The following is a 20,547-nucleotide window of genomic DNA, read 5'->3' on the forward strand; positions in this document are numbered from 1 at the left end:
TGATAAAAATCAGACTTACCTAGAGGCACAAACGATAGAATCCACGCCTAGCACTGATCGGGGCGTCTGGCTCACAGCAAGTGATGGATTAACATTCACCGCCATTGCCATGACTGAAGGAAAGCTCTGGAGGCAGCAGTCGAGTGGCGTGAACAGCTGCGCGGACAGAGGGAGGGGATTTCCGGGGCTGCAGCGCAAGTCCAGACCAGCGGTGATGACGCCTGGCTCAAGGGTGCAGCTGTGGGGACCAAGCGTGGAGTGCAGATTTGAGGGAAGATGGGATAAGCCTTGTCAATAAGCTCACATATACGGGAGGGCTTTGTAAACTGCACACATTTGAGTATGATGACAATTAGGGCTATTTTCATCAACTTTATTTCTGGGCCCATCAGCTTCGGTTCTCTAGAGAGAAGATGCCATTTCATTCTCCCAGATCAAATATTTATCAAACACAACACTGAATAAACCCAGCCAGGCCGATTTAGCATGCACTCCGTATTTTTAGTTGCCAAGCGCAACGCCCGAGATTTACCACCTTGGCCGACATGGTTCCCGGCCTGAGACTGCTTGTCTGTGGTGGGGACTGCACACACCCACGGCGTCAGGGCCAAGAACGCAGGACCTGGAGCCCGACTGCATGGGTTTGAATCCTGGCTCTGCCCTTGGGCAAGTTACTAAATGAAAAGAATCCTAGCATTACCTTAGGGGGCTGTTGTAAATTCCCTGTGATGGGAGGACAGGGGCTGGGATGCGAATACATTCATCTTCATTGTCATCACCACCACCAGCACTGATGTCACCCTTCTCGGGATTTCTGTTGGTTGTGCAAAAACCATAGTTATTTTCCAGTAGAACACGTTAGGTTTGTTCACTTGCAATGGTTTATGACTGTCATTTGTAGATGAATAAATGAATGTTTTAACAATGTGTTGATTTCTAATACGATGATTTTTCATGGGCATAAAACATCTACATACAAAAGCTCTTTTGGGGTCTTCCATCATTTTTAAGAGTGTAAACAGTCTTGAGGACAGCAGTTGGAGACAGAAGAGAGAGGCTGGACAGTTACAGTGTAAGGGGCATGGAAGCTCCTGGAGTTCCTCTTGGGTACCGCCCTGGGGTGTCTGGACCCCACTCCGCAGTGGGGGCTGCCGATCCTGGCCAGGCGGGGCTTCCAAGATGGCAGCTGAGTGGGCCAGATGTGAGAGGAGCAGGTCTGCCCACCCCCGCCCCATCACTGACTCCAAAACCATGGTGTGTTGACAGCCCTCCAGAAGCCGCAGCCTGAACTTAACGGTTGCTACATCACTTTATGGGCCATTAATCTCCTCTGTGTCAGGACAAAGTGCTTGGCTTGGGTCCACGCACTTGTCTGCTCCAGGAGTTGCTTTATTGTCTCTTTATTTTGGCCCCAAAGAGCACCATTCTACTAATTAATGGGGTCTTTATTCTAGAGGCCTCTGGAGAGGGTGCACAGAGTTATTATGCCACAGACACACTGATCCCTCATCCTAACAGGGTCCTTTTGAGAGAAGAGCAGGAACAAAAATTTTCTAAGTACGTACTATGTGCAGGGTATGGAGTTCTGGCCTTTTCACGTGTGGTTAAGCACACAGGCGTCAGAATCAGTTCCGGCATGCTGTGTATTAGCTGTGTGGCCTTGGGCAAGTTGCAGCACCTCTCTGGTCCTAAGTGTCTACAGCTGATAAAACAGCTATAATTGTCACATTGACCCTTGTAGAACTGCAGCGAGGATGGCTTAAGAACCCCCTCGAAGATGCGTGCTAAGCCTCACTAATGGGTGCCTGATTCTATCCCTGATAACAGACTTCCGCTACTACCTTAGTCAACCTTCCTGACAACCCCGCAGGTAGGGGAAGAGGAGCCCAAGGCTCAGAGAGGTGAAATTAGTGTCCAAGGTCACACAGCCAGTAAGAGGAGGAGCTGGGATTGGAACCCAGTTCTGCCTGAGTCCCAAGCAAAACGTGCCGTGCGTGGCTCTGGCTGGGGTGGGGTGGGCTGAACCCAGGAGCTGAGAGCTCCGGCTGCCTGGCGACTCCTGCTGTTCCCATTCCGGAGCTCATTTTCCCCCTCTCACCTTGAGGCCAGCGATAGGAAGCCTGACAAGAAACACAGGATCTGTGTCATCGCTTTGTCTCCACGTCTACTTCTCTGTCCCTGAATGATGAGTCGGGGGTTTGCTAACAATCTTTTTGACTGGAGCAGCAGTCCTGTTGCGAACGGCTTTAAAATGATCCCCAAATATTTCAAATAATTTAATTTTTTTTTCCTGAAGGCTATCCGTTGTAAGGACAAGGGTTTAAAAAACTATTTTGATTTGCACTGAATGAAGGGATGGATATTATGGGAACCAGGTGTGGAAGGAGGGAGGGCGATGTGGGGGGAGTGAGCCCGAGGAGGAACAATGGAGGAACATTTCCACAGAGGAGCTGCTGAATTAAGGAATCAGGAAAATGCCCCAATTATGGCATCAAGTGGAGGGAACAGAGAGACATGAAATGTACCTTGAAAATGAACAAGGTAGTGGAAAATTTAACACCTTCCAGATTGAGGGCTTCTACCTATTTGGAGACAAAAATCTGCCTTTACCTCCTTGACATACATCACCGGGGGAAGAATAGCAATACTGTCAGATGGTGTGCGTGTGAGATTGAGAGAGAGGAAGAAAGAAAGAAAGATACAGAGGCAGAAAGCCATGAAGAGAGACAGACACAAGAAAGCGAAAGAGACGTGGCGGGGTCGAGATGGATGGATTCGGGGAATGCGCCAGGTGCAGTCCTGACTGAGGTGTCCTTGGGTCTCCGAGCCCTCCCTGTCTGTCCCAATGCCCTCTTTCCCTGCCCACCCAATCCGCCTTGGTAGGAGAGCCCAGTGGCCACCATCAGTACAGAGGTATGTAACCCCCATCTCCTGCTTTGGGACACCCTGGGTATCCAGTCTATAAAGTATGGGCTGGACTTCTGCCTGGGAAGTGAGCAGCCTCGCCCCTCGACCCTGTGAGAGAGGATATGGTGGACAGGCCTTGTCAGAAGGTCTGAGTCCAGACCAGCTCTGCTAGGACTTGCTGTGTGATCTTGGGCAAGCTTCCCTAACCACTCTGGGCCTCACTTGTCCCACCTTTAAAATGGGAAGGCTCGTTCCTCTCCTTCCTACTTCCCAGGGCTGGCGTGAGACTTTAAATGAGGTCATGGTTCTCAGTAGGCTTCTAAAAGTTAAAAATAAGGAGTATAATATGTATGTGTGTGTGTGTGTGTGTGTGTGTGTGTGTATGTGTGTGTGTGTGTGTGTGTGTATCTCCATAATTTTCATTTGTGGGGATCAAGGCCCACTTTGTTTCATTTCTTAGGTCACTCTCCAACTTTCCTCTTAACAGGGAGGGGTCAGTCTGGCCAGAAAAAGGATAATTGTGTTTCCAGCAGTGGGAGGAAAATGTTCAGAGAATTTATGTCTTGCTCTGTTCCAGAGGAAAACGCCTGAAACAGGCCGTGAAACTCAATGGGGTAATGGTAATATCATAATAATGATAATAAAAAAGGAAAAACAAAGCGACTCAGATCAACTAGGATAATTTACGAGGGAAGCGCCGTGTGATTTTCTTCCTCCCTCGCAAATGTCCAGGCTCATCTCCATCACCGTCTCCTGAATGGACACAGAGATGTCTGGCCTTGTATAAGAAGTTAAAAAATAATAAAAACATGGAAAAGATGACTACCATTGACTCATGTATTAAAGGCCTCAGAGAGGTTTAGTAACTCACCCGGGGAAACAGGGTTGGAACTGGGTTTGAAGACTGGTGTTTAGACTAGACTCTTTCAATTAGGTATGCATCTTGCGTCAAAGCAAGAACACTAACATTTTGTTGGGGAAGTGACGCTGCCTGTCTCCTTGACACCTGGTGGCTTCTCACCACCCCTGCCTTCCCCAGAAAACACTTTGCCTGTAAAGACAGATGTTCTGCCTTCCCCTTCATCAAAACTCACCTGACCAGAGTCTTATCCTTCTAGAGCTCAGCCTTCAGCCGGCTCTCACTGCATTAAAATCCAGAGCAATGGTACAATCCAGTATTAAAATCAAATAACTATAGGGCCCAGGCAGGTGTAATGAACGTGAGAGACAGTCAAATGTGAGATATTAGGGAACACTGGGGTCTGGGGCAAGTCTTAATTATTTAAATTAATTATCTTGATTAAAAATTTAAAAATTATCCCAAATTAAAAATTATTTTACAATTTAAAATTTAGGATTTAAATAAATCATCCAATTTAAATATTAAACATTAAATACATTTAGAGAAAGTATTATATTGTTCATTTTTAAAATTACTTTAAAAGTAATTATCCCAATTAAAAAAATTAACAGAGATGAAAATATGCCTCGGGGCTCCACGTGGCTCCCAGACAACTCAGAACTTTCGCTCTAACTGAGCCTCTACACTCTGCAGAGGAAATACAATTTGCCCATGGCCACAGAGCTGACAAGGTAGCTAAAGCCACACTTTCTCCACTCAGTCCAGTACGTGTTCTGCTCTGAGAGCTAACTAATTCACACTATAGTGTTAATGACTGACCAGGCCTTTTGTTATTCTTAGAAAGGTAACAGTCATGTTCAAAAATCTATTCACTGGGACAGTGTGTTGGGAGACACTGGAGAGTAAAGCAGCTCCCTGATGTGCCTCTCCGGATCATTTATTTCCAAGGATCACTGGTCACAGGAAGTGGCCATGCCCATCACTTCCTGTTTGTTTTCAGGCAGGCTGTGTGGCTCTGTCTCAGGGGAACAGCTCATCAGTTCCCTGCCACCCACCCCTCCCCAAGTCGAGGGCTTTCCCTCAGCACAGGAAAAGACCCAATAATGAATGCCACGAAATGCCGAATCCTGATTTTTTCTTGTGCTTTCTACCAGAGGAAGCCTGATACAGTTGATTTGAATTCCACGACCTTTGCAAACACAGGCCTGCTTATTCCATGCTGTTGCAGAGGAAGACGTGAAAACCCATGCGATGTGGGAGGAAAATGTGAGCCCCCCTAGAATTTCCCTTGCTTCAGTCTTGGTGACGTATGAGCAAGGAGGCCACACGGTGCTTTCAGACAGAGAATTGATTTGTGCAACACACAGGTTTTGAGGCGCCTCTGTTTTCCCTTTTCAAAAACAAGGAGAGTAACATGACCAACAGGAACTGCTGTAAAGATGAAACCAGAAAACCAGCCCAAGTGACCAGCGCCTGTGCCTTACATGCAGTAAGGACAGAAGGATGAAGGACAATTATGAATCAGCATTCGGGGAAGTAGCAGGTAGCATGGGGTGGCAAACTGGCCCCAGGCCAAAGAAAATATTTAAGTTTCATTGGACATATCCACTTCCTTTCATGTAGCTGCCTCTGTGCAACAGTGATAACTAGTTAACTAGTTGCTGAAAAAATTTACTATCGGGTCCTTTGCAGAGAAAGCTTGATAAAATCTGACCTAGTGGAATCAGACATGGATGGATTCGTGGTTATGGAACAGGTTGCTTTGCTTCACTGAGCCTCAGTTTTCCCATCTCTAAAATGGGGATAATAATTGCCTCTTCTTATCAGTATGCCATGAAGAGCAGACAGTACAGGGCCCGGGACACAGTAAGGACTTAGATGTTAGTTCCCTCTCTCCCCCCATGTCTGCAGCCTCTTGGCCTCACACTGAGGCCTTCTGAGGTCTTAGACTCTCTTCGGGGCTATGTAGCAGGGCTGACCAAGGCCAGTTGTCTGAACAACAGTAACCAACAGCTGCCATTTGCAGAGTAGGGGCCAGGAGCCGTGTCCTCTATTAGACCCTTGACCTGCACAAACAGTTTTTTTCCCACCAGCCTTCCAGGTGGTAGGCATGTTGTCATTCCCATTCTACAGATAAGAAAGTTGAGGTTTAGAGAGTTAAAGCTTGAAAGGGGGTGGAGCTGGGATTGGAACCTGGGCCACTGTGACTCCAGAGACCACAATCTGCAAGTCCCCTGCTGTCAGGGCAGGACGAAGGCAGAGGCTGCTGAAGACTCTGAAGCCAGAATAGGAAATGCAGCAGAGAATGTCAGCATGGGAAGGGAGCCTGTAGACTACAAATGAGTCTGATCTACCCATAGGCAGATGTGGAGACTGAGGTCTCAATGGGCAAAGGCACTTGTCCAAGGGTTCTGAGAGCCAGAGCACAACTGCCGCCTGGTCCTGACTGTGTGCTGCTCCCCTGGGCCCTGCCCAGCTCACTGGACATCCCACCCCATTCCCAGCCCTCTGCTCCAAACAGACAGGGCTCCTTTTGGTTCACTGGGAGCGCCCTGTTCTCCATCACCTCTGCACCCCTGGCAGGTGGGTTCCTCCATCCCTGTTCCCCCTTGCTTCACCTGGCTGACTCCTGTTCATCCTTCAAGGGATGGGTCACCACCTCAGGGAGGCCTTCCTGAGCCCCCAGGCTGGGTCAGGTACCTCCTCCAGGCTGCTGTGCTTTTCACGTTTTAGGTTATGATGATTTACCTCCCCCATGATCGCAGAGCTGAATCAGTGTTTGTTGAATGAATACATGACTGACTGAATGAAAGAATGATTTTGGAGAGCTCTCACCAGTGCAGGAGCAGGGCGCTAGGGTGAGCAAATAAGAATTCACGAGGAGATAGTTGCCTCACTGCCTTCCATTCCTGCAGTTCCCTCTTCATGCCTCCCGCCTCCCTCTGCGGAAGGGACACTGGGAAGAGAGTTAGGAGACCTGCCTTCGGGCGTAGCCCCTCCACGGATCCTCGTGAAACCTTGCATGGTGCCCTTCCTGTCCTGGGGTTGGAGTTTCTCACTGATGAGTCCCAGTGGAGGTTAGCCTCCAACTTGCTGGGGTCCCATGAGCAGGGGGACGTAAGCATCAGCCCCACACTTCATCCTTAAACGCCCCTGGGAACTTCCCTGCAGGATGACTGAAGAACCCCACAGCCTCCTCTCCTGTACTCTAACCGGGGCTTATCTGAAGGATCAGGGATAGTTTCCCAAAGGTATTTTCCTGTAATTCCCTAAGACAGCACGCAAGACATAAACACACTTCATGGCTTAAGACTAGTACTGAGCTCACGTGCCGAGTCAAAACGCTGGCACAGGTGACAGGCTGATGATCACTCGGCCACTTCGTCAGCTCTAATGACGTCCAACTGAAGGCTGGGGGCCGTGGCCGGGACTGGGGAAACTAGAGAAAAGGTTCCGTGGGGCGTCTTTGCCTTGTGCCACCTGCGTGTGACCTTGGGCAAGGGACGCGTCCTCTCCGCGTCCTGGTTCCCTTCTCTGTTAAGGAGGGATGATTTCGGCGGTGTTGTCATGAGGGTTAAATGAACGACTATCTGCAAAACTCTCAGAACGCTGCCTGCAGTACAAAAGGCTTCCAAGAGTATTTTAAATGAGTAAGTTTCTAATGTGGGTGAGAAGCGTTTGCTTACATGTGAGAATTAGAATGTGAGGGTGGGAGAGTAGGGGCTGTGTTTTGTTCACCCAGTGTAGGGCAGTGCTTGCACTCGGCAGTGGGAGTGCTTAGTCGCCGCAGTACTTAGTAGCAGCAGTAGTAGTGCTTAGTACCAGCCACGGTGCTGAGTACCAGTAGTGGTATTTCGTGTTATTGTTTAGCAGTGCCTGCATTTGGCGTTTGCACTTAGCAGGCCTGTGAATATGTGTTGGGTTGGATGGAGGAGTGTCATTGATGCTGGTAAAGGATATACATATATAATCTATTTCAAAAACACAAAGCGGCTTTTTATGCAGATGCGTGGACATATAATACGTCTTAAAAGAGGATGCATTAGGAAAATAATGGCATTTGTGGGTAATGAAAGTAGCAGGGACATTTCTAGTGCTTACTAGAGTCTAGGCACTTAACATAAATTGACCTATTTGATCCTCATAACAATCGATGATTGCCCTCATTTTACAGATGCAGAGACTGATCACAGAGAGGTTGAGTAACTTGCCCTAGGTCACACAGCAGGAAGATCAGTGGAGCCGGGATTTGAACTCCAGCAGTCTGACTGCAGAGGTCATGCTTTTAATCACTACACTCTACACTGTCTCTTTCAAGGCATTGGCTGAGGAAATTGTGGCTACAAACAACAACAACAAAGAACAATCAAATAAACAAACGTCATCACCCATATAAACACCTAAAAAGAGATGCTGAAAAGATACAAAATCCTTCTTGTCTCAGGGGAGCAGTCTCTGAACACTGGGGAGGGCTCTTCCCTGCTCCGGTCCTGTTTCCTGGTCTAGAATATGGGGAGGGGATGTCCTCCAGTGCCCCTTCCCATCTGGGGTCCTGGGTTTCTGCACAGGCTCTCAGTTGCCAACTGTGAAGCCAGGAACCCGGAGCTGCCGTGAAATTCAGGTCACCCGCGCTGAAACGCACTGCTCATTTCCCAGCAGGACCTGCCTCCCCACAGGCTCCCAACGTGCCCAGCAAAACGGAAACCAGGGAGACTGAACACTTTTATCAAAGGAGCAACTCCGGAGAAGCTGGGAGGCTGTGAAGCCTCGGGAAGGCAAATCAAAGGCAAACTTTGAGGACACTCTTTGTGCAGCAAAAGAAAATTCCGTCGTGCTTGCAACAGCGCGGTCGACTCTGTGGAAGGTAATTTACTCGGATCAGAGCAAGGCTGTGTTTGTTCGTGTCTCCATGCAGAAAAAGCAGACCCGGAAGGGAAGTCGGACAAGCACGCAGCAATCTGTTTGTCAGATAATTGGCATAAAAATGTTGCTTTTCCCTCACCTCCTGAATTACTTGGGTGCTTCAGAAAAAAACTTCCACCCTCAAATTTTATGTAGAAACACAATTGTGAAGAGGTTTATTCTTTATTCAGTCTAATCTATCTAACTTCTTTCTTTTCTTTTCCTTTTCTTTTCCCTTCCTTCCTTCCTTTTCTTTCCTACCTTCCTTACCTTCCTTTTCTTCCTTTCCTTCCTTTTCTTTCCTACCTTCCTTTCCTTCCTTTTCTTTCCTACCTTCCTTTCCTTCCTTTTCTTCCTTTCCTTTCTTTCCTTCCTTTTCTTCCTTTCCTTTCTTTCCTTCCTTTTCTTTCTTTCTTTCTTTCTTTCCTTTCTTTCCTTTCTTTCTTTCTTTTCCTTTCTCTCTCTCTCTTTCCTTCCTTCCTTCCTTCCTTCTCTCTCTCTCCCTCTCCTGTCCTTTTTCTTTCTAGCTATCTCTCTAGCTACCTATCGGAATATATTACATACGATCCTATCTTTTTTCTTTCCATTCACCTACAATGTATCTATAGGGTCTCATCTACATATATAATATAAGGGAGTCTAATATGTATCAGAGAGCGAGAGGGAGAATTTACACATCAGGCACTGTGCTAGGCTCTGGGGACCCAGTGATGTACAAGACAGACATGATAAGAAAAAGGTGGTCTGGCCTCACGGAACCCGCCATCTACGGGGTTACAGCCCAGCTGCTGTAGGCCTGGTTGCAGGAAGCATGGAGGAAGGGGAATGTGTGGGAGCCACAGGGAGACCCCAAATCAGCCCAGAGGGTGGGGAGAAATGACAGTGGTCAGGGAGGGATCCCTGGAGAAAGATACTATCACACAACAAGCACTGGACTAAAATTCAGGATCAACATCTACGCTTTCTGCCACTTTCTCTTTATATGATAATGAATACATCACTTTCCCTAGGGACCCGGGGGCCTCATGCATAAAATCAAGTCAGTGTTTCTCAAAGGGCGTACCACAGAACACTTGTCTTTCATGATGTTCTGTGAAAGGAGGGTTCCCTGGCTGACCAGGTATGAGACACTCCCATGGGCTCTTCCTCTATTGAGAATGCACACTACACTTCAAGGCATAATAAAGGCACCAACATCTCTGCAGTAAATATTAATAAAGTAATAATAATAATAATAATAATAATAATAATAATAATAATAATAATAATAATATAACTCCATTTCCAAAACTTCTTTGATAACACAAAATTTTTAAAGTAGAACCTCACTATTCCAGAATTCCTCAGGGAGCCTTTTGCAAAATGCAGAAACGTAACTATGTTATTTAAAATACCTTATGTGTGCAGGTTACTTTAAATTTTACGAGCATGTTCATAACATCTTGCTTGACTCTCACAAACAGTCTGAGAAGGTGATGCAACAGCCCCTCCTTCCTTCCTTCCTTCAACATTTTTTTGAATGCCTCCTTGTGCCAGAATTCAACAATGATAAAACATGAGGAGACTGAGGTCCAGAGAGAAGAGGTGATCCGCTCAAGGCCACTGAGACCTGGAGTTAGTGACCAGGATGTGCAGGTCAGGGAAAACCAAAGCAGCAGCGGGACAAGGCCAGGGGCTTTCTATCTTACCCTCCTATAAAGGGTCACAAACACAAACCCTCAAGAGGCCAGGAAGTGGCAGCATAAATGAGGCTAGCAGGCCAAGTGTACGGCAATAGGGAGTGGTGGAGACTGAGGCAAAGTGGAGAATGGAGTCCTTCCGGGAGAGTGGCCACTACTCAGCCCCAGCTGATGTTATGATATGAAAATCCAGGCCTGTTGTTGCCAGATCTGATTTTTTCATGAGGGACTTTAAATCTAGATTTTTATGTGAAACCTCTAGACAACTCTTGGTCATAAGTTCAGTTTTTCTGGGGGCCTCAATGTATGCTGATGGGCCGAATTTGAGTCAGAGGGCACTGGTTAGAACCACACAACCCCCATGAATACGCATCCAACACAGAACCTGGCAGCCCTCATTATGTTTAGTTACTTACACAGCTATTCTCTTCCCTCACAACTGGGTTGCAACCCCCTCGAGGGGAGGGATTGTGGCTTAATCATCTTTGCACATCCCAGTGCCCTTCAGGGGGCTGGCACGTAAAAGGACATAATAAATGTTTATCGAAAGAATGCTTACGGTGCCTCCCTCTATGGCAGTGAAAAATAAATATATAATAGCTTTTAATTAAAAAGAAACAGGATGAAATATGCATGAGAATCCTATCCTTTGACAGGAGGCAGTGTGTTAAGGAGAAAGATTTTTAAATTACGTTTGCCAGCAATGCTCCCGTAAGACTAAAAAAGTTTTCTGGGCATGCGGTCTCGGCTGGCGAAATCCCGTTCTCAGGTCTGCATTGTGACTAATGCTTCCTGTGTTTGGATGGGTCTCAAAGAACAAGAAGATTGCTTGTTAAAACGTGTTCCTGCCCTTGTCGGCCACAGAGATATACTGGTGAGGAATCTGAATACTTCGGCTGACCTCGCCCCCATCATTCGGACTGTTACTCCCTGCAAATGTCTTTTCTGACAATAGCAATGAACTGATACTAATTATCAACAGACTCCAGTAAGAGACAGAGTACAGCAGCCCGAGGGTTTAACCACTGGCTTCAAAATCAAATAGGTCTGCGTTGGAATCCCTGATTTGGCAGGACTACTGAGATGACCTTGAGCCAGCGACTGAGCTTCTCTGAACCTCAGTTTCCTTTTCTAAAATATGTGGATAATAATGCCCACCGTATAGTTTTGTTACTGTGGGTTGGGAATAGCCTATGTGAAAGGTTTGGCATATAACATATGCTGAATACATGACAGCCACCAGCATTTAGTGAGATGGTTTCCAAACTGCTTAAAAGAAGTTTGGAAACCATCTTTTCAAATTAAGTAACATCTGGAAGCCTGACAAGGGAAAGAAAGCAAATGTCCCGCGCTTCCCTCACCCCTTGGGGGAAGCTCTGCAGACCTCTAGGTCTCTAAGGAACACAGTCAGGAAGCCGTGGGTCTATTCTGTCTCCTTCTAGGATGAGAAGACTGAACTCCAGGTCGGGGTGTAACACCCTCAGGATACGCACTGAGTCTTCAAAGGAATCGGGACTCAGGCCCAGGAAGCGGGGCTCCTAGGCTGGTTGGTGCTAAGAGGTCCGCAGAACGCAGATGGAAAGCAACGGCTGTGGGGTCCCTCCAGCCTGGTTCAGATCTCAGACCCACCCCCACTGCCTGCGTGACAGGGAGTGGGTCACCTCCCCTCTGTGAAACTCAGTTTCCCCCTCCATACAATGGAGGCAATGGTGAGTACCTAACTTGGAGAGCCATTATGAGAAATAAATAACATACGGAAAAGCACCAAGCAGGGTCCTCGCATTGCTTGGTTGACAGTGTACCAAAACCTAATAGTAGAAACAATAGAAATCGTTACAACCGTATTAACAATACCTTGTGCCTGTGTAGAAATTCACAGCACACAAAGGGCTTTAATAGTTGTTTTATCCTCAAAACCACCAATGAGGTAGAGACTATTCCTCCTGCTGAGCAGACAAAAACAGAAAAGAAGCCCCAAGAGACAGTCATTTTACCCAAGGTCATGTGAGTAGCAGAGGGAGATTTAGATTTACCTTCTGGCGAGGGTCTACTGACCTGACACTCTGCCCTACTGCCTTGGAGCCACACTCCCATCAGCTGGATTGATGCACCTTCCACAAAAACACCTGGATCATAAGTGGCTGATACATGGCATAGGTACCACTGCTCTCCGTGTCTGTGCTCCTGGCAGACATGACTAATCAATCACCATTATCTTTCCCACTGAGCCTCAGAAATCTTTGCTTGCACAGGGTTGCTGTAAACAGCCATTTATGACAGACTGGTGTTGGGCCCAGAAGCAGCAACTCTTTGCTCATATCCTGCCCACATCCCCAGCCCCAGTCCCCTGCGCTGGGCAGTCATGAGCCCAGGAAGCTGGGCTGCTATGCCTGACTGATTGTACAGGGCTCTGCATCGGTTGGGTCACTGGGACATCTTCCTTTGTCCTCTGGCTCTCTGCCCAGGGATGCCCGAGAAAAGAAACAGCTATTACAGAAAAAGCTATTTGTGCTTTATCTGGGTGTTGAATCACATAATTAGGAGCCTCTCCCAGTAAGATTGAAACTCCCACCTGTATCGGTGACCATTGTCCACACTCCCCGCCTCCCTGCTGAAATTAGCTCCCTGCCCGCTGTCTGTCCCCAGTAATTTTCTTGTACTTGAATTAGATGCCAGTGAGAGTCTGCTTGTCCCAAATGGGCCCCCTTGAGATTTATGTCTTTCCAGGGAAGGAGGTGAGAGAGAATCATTCGTGACACCTTGAGGACCCAGCGCCTTGTTTTAAAGATTCCCCAGGGTGGGAGGAATGGAGAATCATCTCAGACATGCGCCTCTCATGTTGTCATGGTTGTTCCCACTTCCCCCTTCCCTGATGCTAACAGTTGTTCTTCTCGGGGTTTGATGGAGAAACAGGATACACGGATGCAGAGATGCAACAGTTACTTTATGACAGACTTCACTGTCAGGGGGCTGTTACACAGCTGACAGGTCTATTGTGCTTCTAAAAGTTACAAGCATCTTCCCCTACACCCTCTCAAGGTATCTAGGTGTGTAAGTGTGTGTGCGTGCGTGTGCGTGTGTGTGTGTGTGTGTGAGTGAGAGAGAGAGAGAGAAGGAGAGAGGGAAGGAGGGAGGGAGGGAGGGAGATGGGATGGCCCATTGCTGGAATCACTCCTTTGCATTCAACCTTCACATTCTCAACCTTCCACCTCCCTTGCTCTCACCTGGCAAAGCCTCAGCCCAGGTTAAATCCGGGTCTTGCCTTTCCACACCTGCGTCCTCGCAGGAGCCACGTGGCTGCTGCCATTCTGCACTTGAAATTCCCGCTCACCGACCTCACAGTCCCACTGCATTTCCTTGATCCCGGCTGCTGGATGACTTTCAGAACTGTCTCTCCAACCCTCCAACTCCTCCTCCTCAGTCTCAGTGGGTGACTGTGCTTCCTCTCCCCTGAGAGAGCAGGCAGGGGTCACCCCCGCTGTGCTGCCGCCTGGGCACGTGCCCACCCTCCCCAGCTGCACCTCAGCCTGCCCCCTTCCCGTGCCCGTGGGTGCCCGGCCGCACTGCCGCCCCCGCCCTGGGGCCTGGGTTCCTCTGCCAGCATCTCCCAGCAAGGACCCCTTCCTCTCGGGCATCGTCCCCTTTTCTCTTTCTCTGAGGTCGTTCCCATCAGCAAGCAAATTGGCTACAACAGCTCCCTTCTTAAAACAAAACAAAAATAAAAAAAACAAACAAAAATAACAACAACGAAAAAGAAATTTCCCTTGACTCCACATCCCACTCCAGCTACCACCAATTCCCTTTAGAAAAAAAATTATTCAAAAGAGTTGTCCAGATTTCTCCAATTCCCCCATTCGCCCTGAGTCCACTCCAGTCAGGCTGCCCAAAAACTACCTCCAGCGAGGTCACTGAGGGTCTCCATTTCGCCGCACGCAAAGGGCCATCCTTAGCATTCACCTTATTTGTTGGCAGTATTTGCTACAATTGGTGGTTAGCATCTCTTGAAAGGCTTTCTGCACTTGTTTTCCAGGACACAAGTGCTCCTGGTTTTTCACCCCCGCCCCCCAACCTCTCTTCCCTATCTCTTTTCAAGCTCCTCCTCAGCGCCTGCCCTCTACACCCCAGGGCATCTCAGGACTCAGGACTCGTCCCCCTCTTTACTCACTCCTGCCAAGTCTCGGACAACCTCTGAGCTTCATGCAGAGGCTGTGTGCTGACAACTCCCACACCAAGCACACACCCCAAGCCTCAGTCTCTCCAAACCTGCACAGTCCTGCTCAGGACATCTGGGATGTCTACTAGGCATCCAACCCAAGGTGTCCGCCCTTCCCTCTCCCCAGCTCTCATCAGTGGCAACTCCATCCTTCCAGCTGCTTGCAGTCAATTTCATTGCTTTGTTTTTCTCAGTCTCCACATGTCATGTCAGGAAATAACTGACCTTCCAAATAATCTAGACTCTGAAGACTTCTTCCAACGTTCACTGTCATTATTCTGGCCCAAGCCATCATGATATATAACCTGGATTACTTTCTCCTCATTTTTACTGAGATATAATTGGCATATAACATTGTATAAATTTAAGGTTACAGCATACGGTTTGATATTATATTATACATATATCCATATGGTGAAATGATTACCACAATAAGATTAGTTACCACCCATCACCTCACATAGTTACAATTTTTTTCCTTGTGATGAGAATGTTACAATTTTACCAGCTTTCAGATACAAGCCAGATTACTGTCGTAGCTCCCCCACCCCCGTGGTCCTCCTGGCCTCCATCCTGCCCCTGCAGCCCATTCTTCACACGGCAGCCAAAGGATCCTTTTAAAACCAAATCTAATGACGACACTTTTGCACTCAAAATTCTCCGATGATTTCCGATCTCACTTGGAGTCAAAGCCGAAATTCTCACCAGCGACTACAAAACGCCTCTATGATCTGCCTCCCCCACCTCTCTCCTTCTTGCCCACTCCATCCCGGCACACGACCCTCCTACTACTCCTCACACATCCAGGCACAGTCCTGACACAGGCACTTTGCACCTGACTTCCTGATTCCTGGGATGCTCTTTCCCTAGACTCATGCATGACTCACTCTTACCGACTATACGATATAAAACATCACTCCCATCCACACACACCCACCCCTCCCCTGCCACAAGAGGCAGGAGTTCGTGGACAATATCCCAGCTACCCTGCCTCTTGGTGGGCAGACATGAAGTGTTCCTTGCAGAATTGAACCCCAGTGGCCCACAGCAAAACCTACTCATGAACACGTCCTTTATTAACAAGTCCCCTTCCTTGTCTCAATCTCCTATTCCTTGCTGGTCCTTTCTAGGACCACCTCCTAAATAGATGACCTCCACCTAAATCCCTTGCCCAGTCTTCTTTTAGGGGGAACCACACTAAGACACACTATTTGACCAGTTGCATTTATGTGGCAGGATATATATTTATCAGTTTATTTTCTTTATTTTCTATTTCTTCCCACTAGCACATAAGCTCCAAGGGGAAGTGAAGACTGCTCTCCTCAGGGTGGCTGACGGGCACTCAGCAAATGTTTACTCCATGGAAGGGTTTGTTCATTCATCTGACACGTAGTTATTAAATGCTTGCCCTGTGCCAGACACTCTTCCAGATGCTGGGGATACAGTGGTGAGCAAAACAGGTGAGGTTCCTACTCACAAGGAGCTCACTTTCTGAGTGGATGGATACGTGGGTGTGTGTATGGAGGTATGGATGCGTGGACAAGGTGCATGGATGAATGGATAGATGGACGGGGTTAGGGTGGATGGGTGGATGGTGGGTGGGTGGGTAGGTGGATGGGCGGACGGATGGATGGATGGGGAAGGTGGCAGGCCAAACAGGACCCGCTACGACTTTACAGCCCAACATTTGGATGCGAAGGTACCGTATCTGCTACAGGATTTCCCTGGTACAGCCTCTCATGACCTGTGCTTGCTTCATCCACTCTGTCACCTTTACCTCTTTTCACACATACATTTCTCCAGGGATTCCTATGTCCTTCCTCACTGCTGGAGCTGCAAACTGGGCCTGCTCAGTGCCCTGTCAGACTCAGTTTCACACCCTCTGATGTCCTTCCTGCTCCCTCTGGCTCTGATTCCATCCTTTTTCTGGTCCAGGGCTTTCAAGGTAATGCTGCCCAAACCCTACAATGCAAGGCAGTGATTTTTCCTCATTGGCTCTTTTGAGCGTAGTGTAGATTGGCATTTGTGTTCATGGGAAATTCATCTCTGTTGTTAGTGGAAAAGGCAGGCAGAGTGGGGAGTGGTCAAGCCTGGGTGGTCAAGTGGACAGATGGGGCTAGGACTGAGTCCTGACACTTCCTTGCTGCGTCATGTTGGGCTGGAGACTTCAGCCTTCTGGGACTCAGTTTCCTCGTCTGTCAAAAGGGATGGAAACATTCTTCTTCTCCCAGAGTTATGGAGGAATCAAATGAGATTACGAATGTAAAGGAAATGAATCTTTATTCAAGTCCTGACTCTGCCCCTCCCCCCCAACTCACTGTGTGACCTTGGGCAAGTGTCTTTACCTCTCTGATCCTCTGTTTGTATAAAATGGGGAGAGATGTGAATTCCTCATAAAGCTGCTACAAGGAAGACAGGAACTCACGCACACAGAGGGCCCAGCCCAGAGCCTGGTGGATGGCAAGCGCTGCGTCCATTATTCCCATGATTACTTTTATAAAGCTTTTGAGCCCAAAAGTCATGGAGGACTAACAGTCACCAAGCCTGCGGGGAAAATCCCCGGAACATCAGGCTGCTCACATGAAGTGATGGCATCGGTGATCCAATCTCAACCCAGAGATTTGCTTTCCTGGGACTTAGAACCTTCTGTTCAGCCTTGTGCGTTTTGCTTCTCCAACAGCACTTAGAAGCAAGCCCAGATTCCTCAGTTCTGAGGCAGGCGGGCACTGCAAAGCCTGGGGTAAAATATGAAAGCCTCCCTCTTCACGCTCATCCCGCCAGCAGTCTTAAAGAGGGCAGCACACCACCCTTTTATCTTCATCGGCAGATGAATGTAAGACATACTGCTTAGGGGCTGCTGGATGGGGAAAGCCACTGTGCAGATCAGCTCGTCTCCAGAAGGCTGTGGTCCCCTTTGTGAAGGCAAATACATCACTGAGAGGCCCGCAGGAAAGGCTAGATTTCAGCTGGGAGCGGGCGGAGAAAGGTGTTGGCCCTCTTCAATAATTAATTCCATTTAAGCTTTTAGAAATTTTGTTGGTAAATGTATTGTATATACAAAACAGTGAGCCTCTCTATACACAGTTAAAAGAAAATAATAGCACGTATGTCTGTGTCCTCCATTTGGCTCATGAAATGGAACATTATGCATAATTTAGCAGCTCCTACAAGAAACAACTACCCCAAATTTTGCTTTAATAATTCTCCTTGCTTTTCTTTAGAGTTCTGCCATCATGTATATGTTCCTAAATAATGATAATAATGAAAGTGGTAATAACAAGAGACAAAAGTAATAATAGGAGGTCACATTTACCTCGTGCCTGCTCTGTGCCAGTCTCTCTTCCAAGCACTTGATACATATTAATTCCTTTAATCTTCACAGGAACTCTTTAAGGTAGGGACCGTTGCTGTCTTTAATATTCTGCAGATGAAGAAACAGGCACAGAGAGGTTAGTTAACTCACTAGGGTCACACAGCTAGGAGAAGGGGACACCCATTCAGGAACCTGTTGTGGGCACCAGATTCCCTAATAAACATGCTACTCTGTCTCTCAAAAGAGCATTTAGTTTTGCTGGGTTTTCAAGTGTATATACATAGTCTCATAGGTACGGATTTTTATGGGATTTATTTCTTTGGCTCAAGATGAACTTTCTGAGTTTCACCTACGTTAATGCAGGTAGCTCCACTTTACTCATTTCCACAGCTGTGTAGTAGTCCATTGTACCCATTCTGTTGATGGAAACTTGGGTTGTTTCTAGTCTCTTATTTGATCTCTCTAGGGATCCCATCATGTAGACTATGATCCTTTTGATTTTATAGATGAGGAAACTGAGGCTCAGAAAAAAGAAGAGGCTTTCCCAGGTCACAGCAGACGAAGGCAGAGAAAGGCTTCAAACCCGAAACCACCTGACTTTCAAGCTCTACCTCTTTCTGCTGTTCTGTGCTTAAACTTTGACTGCTGAGCACAGGCTTTTAACTTTGAATCTGCGAAGCTATTTTTAGCCTTTTTCCCCCTAGGGAATTAGCTCTGCAGTCTCCATTCTCTGGGAGAAGCTACATTCATTCTTCCAAACACACAACATGAAAGGCAAGCCCTGAGTTCAGTTTTGTGGACAGAGAGATGAATCAGGCACACCTGGCCTTGGAATCGCTCCGACTGCAGGGAGAGGAGACAGACATTTCTAAGAATAGTTAAAATGCACCCAGGATCTTATAGGGGAAAGGGGTACAAGTGATCTAGAGGCACAAAGGAGAAAGTGAAATCAGGGAAGGCTTCATGAGGAGGAAACATTTAAGTCAGATCTTGAAAACTGAATAGAAGTCATCCTGTTAGATGAGGGAGGGCACTTCCTCCTGGGGAACAGCATGGGTCAAGACTCTGAGGGAGGAAAGCGATGGCATATTCAGAAAACAAGGAGAAAGTCGGGGGTGGTGTGAGTATCAGCTGTGGGAGAAAAGGGAATCCTGGGACAGGAAAGCTTGATGGTGAGCGGTCTTGGATGCCAAGTTAAGGTGTTTGCACGTGGTCCTATGGGCAGTGGAGATGGTTGTCACCAAGGTTTCAAGGCACAAAGGTGACATGATGGGACCACTGTTTCAGAACAATCTCCTTGTGTCCAGTGTGGAAGCTGGACTTGGGGGACAGTCATGAAACTTCCCTTTTGAGAGAATGGAAGTCTGGTGTCTGTTCTGGGAAGTGCTGAGGATCTCAAGGGAATTCACAATCCATATTCACACCTTACTCCTTCCTTCATAGTACTGCGTATTTCCCACGCGGTTAGCCCCTACTCTGTTAGCTGTATGAATGGCGGGGGTGGGGGGGAATGACTTAAACCCTCTGTGTTGTGGGCTCCTCATTTATAAAACGAGCATAATACAATCTAATAATGTGAGCGAATCTCATGACAATTAAAGGAATCCATATACGTAAAGAAGTTAGAATGATGCCAGGTGCATAATCTTCAATTTTATCTCAAGTTTAATGCAATTATCATCACTACTGTCGGCAGCAGCATCACCACGTTTTCAGGGCACCAAACCAGACTCTGAAATACACTTAATGATACTAAATCTTTTGAACGTCTCTGTGGACTGAGTAGCACAAGCATTTTCCTCCACAGATTAGAGATCTGAGAGGTTGCGAGAATTGCCAATGTCACCAGCATCAGCAACAGGCTCACAACCTCAAGCCATGTCTTCTTCTGCATTTCCAGCCATGACCTCACCCTTACTCTCAGACTAGGACATGGCCCCATGCCCTCCTTAGGACGTGGAAGTCCTTGGAAACGGTTAATTATTTGGATTCGGCAATAGCTTGGTCAGTACCATGGACAGTGACAGGCATTCTTACAGCACTGAGCACCTTGATTACAGAGCAACATTCCCCACCGTTCACCCTAGGCTGAGTGCCATCAGTCTTGCAATGAATGAAGCAGCATCTTTGTGGAGGCTGGGCACTTCCTTACTTTGTAATTCTGTCAGTCACTTCCCATCCCCTGCACTCCTACTGTTTATCTTCAGGGCTAATTCTTTGCTCTGATCACAGTGGGAAGCGTATGCCCAGTTCCTGAACAGTTAATTAAGGTCAAAACTCATTTTCACAAGAAATAGCAGTGAGACTGAGGCTGCAGACCGTACTGTATCCTTCATTATTCAGAAAACAGGTCTGCATGTGAGGGGAGCAGAGGAAGAGATAAGAAGAGAGAGGGGGAAAAAGTAGAAATTACAGAACACGCTGGCAAACTCATAGCTTAGGCCACTAGAATTACAACTCCAGAAATTTTGTGTTGGAATTTCTGGGCCAAGAAATGAAGACTAAGAATAAGCCCCAAATGCGACAAGGTCAGAGGACCACAGTGAGGTCTGTTGGTGACTTAACCACACCTCTCCTGAACCCAGGGATTTCTCCTTAGATGTGCTTTGCTGTGAAACTAAAGATGATTAAACAGCTCACACAGCTAAAAAAAACCAAACAACCCAATCAA

General features: G+C 47.4%; 1 long non-coding RNA gene across 1 annotated transcript; it reads right to left on the reverse strand.

Annotated features, from left to right (window-relative positions):
* Nucleotides 1-64: 64 nt before the first annotated feature.
* Nucleotides 65-17,986, reverse strand: LOC135319768 (uncharacterized). Its single transcript, XR_010378635.1, has 3 exons — nucleotides 17,877-17,986; nucleotides 701-814; nucleotides 65-238 (listed from the first exon to the last, which is right to left on the reverse strand). It is a non-coding gene; the product is annotated as an uncharacterized LOC135319768 (long non-coding RNA).
* Between the last annotated feature and the right edge of the window lie 2,561 nt (nucleotides 17,987-20,547).

Source organism: Camelus dromedarius, chromosome 31, assembly GCF_036321535.1.
Source record: "Camelus dromedarius isolate mCamDro1 chromosome 31, mCamDro1.pat, whole genome shotgun sequence".
Classification (NCBI taxonomy): Eukaryota; Metazoa; Chordata; class Mammalia; order Artiodactyla; family Camelidae; genus Camelus; species Camelus dromedarius.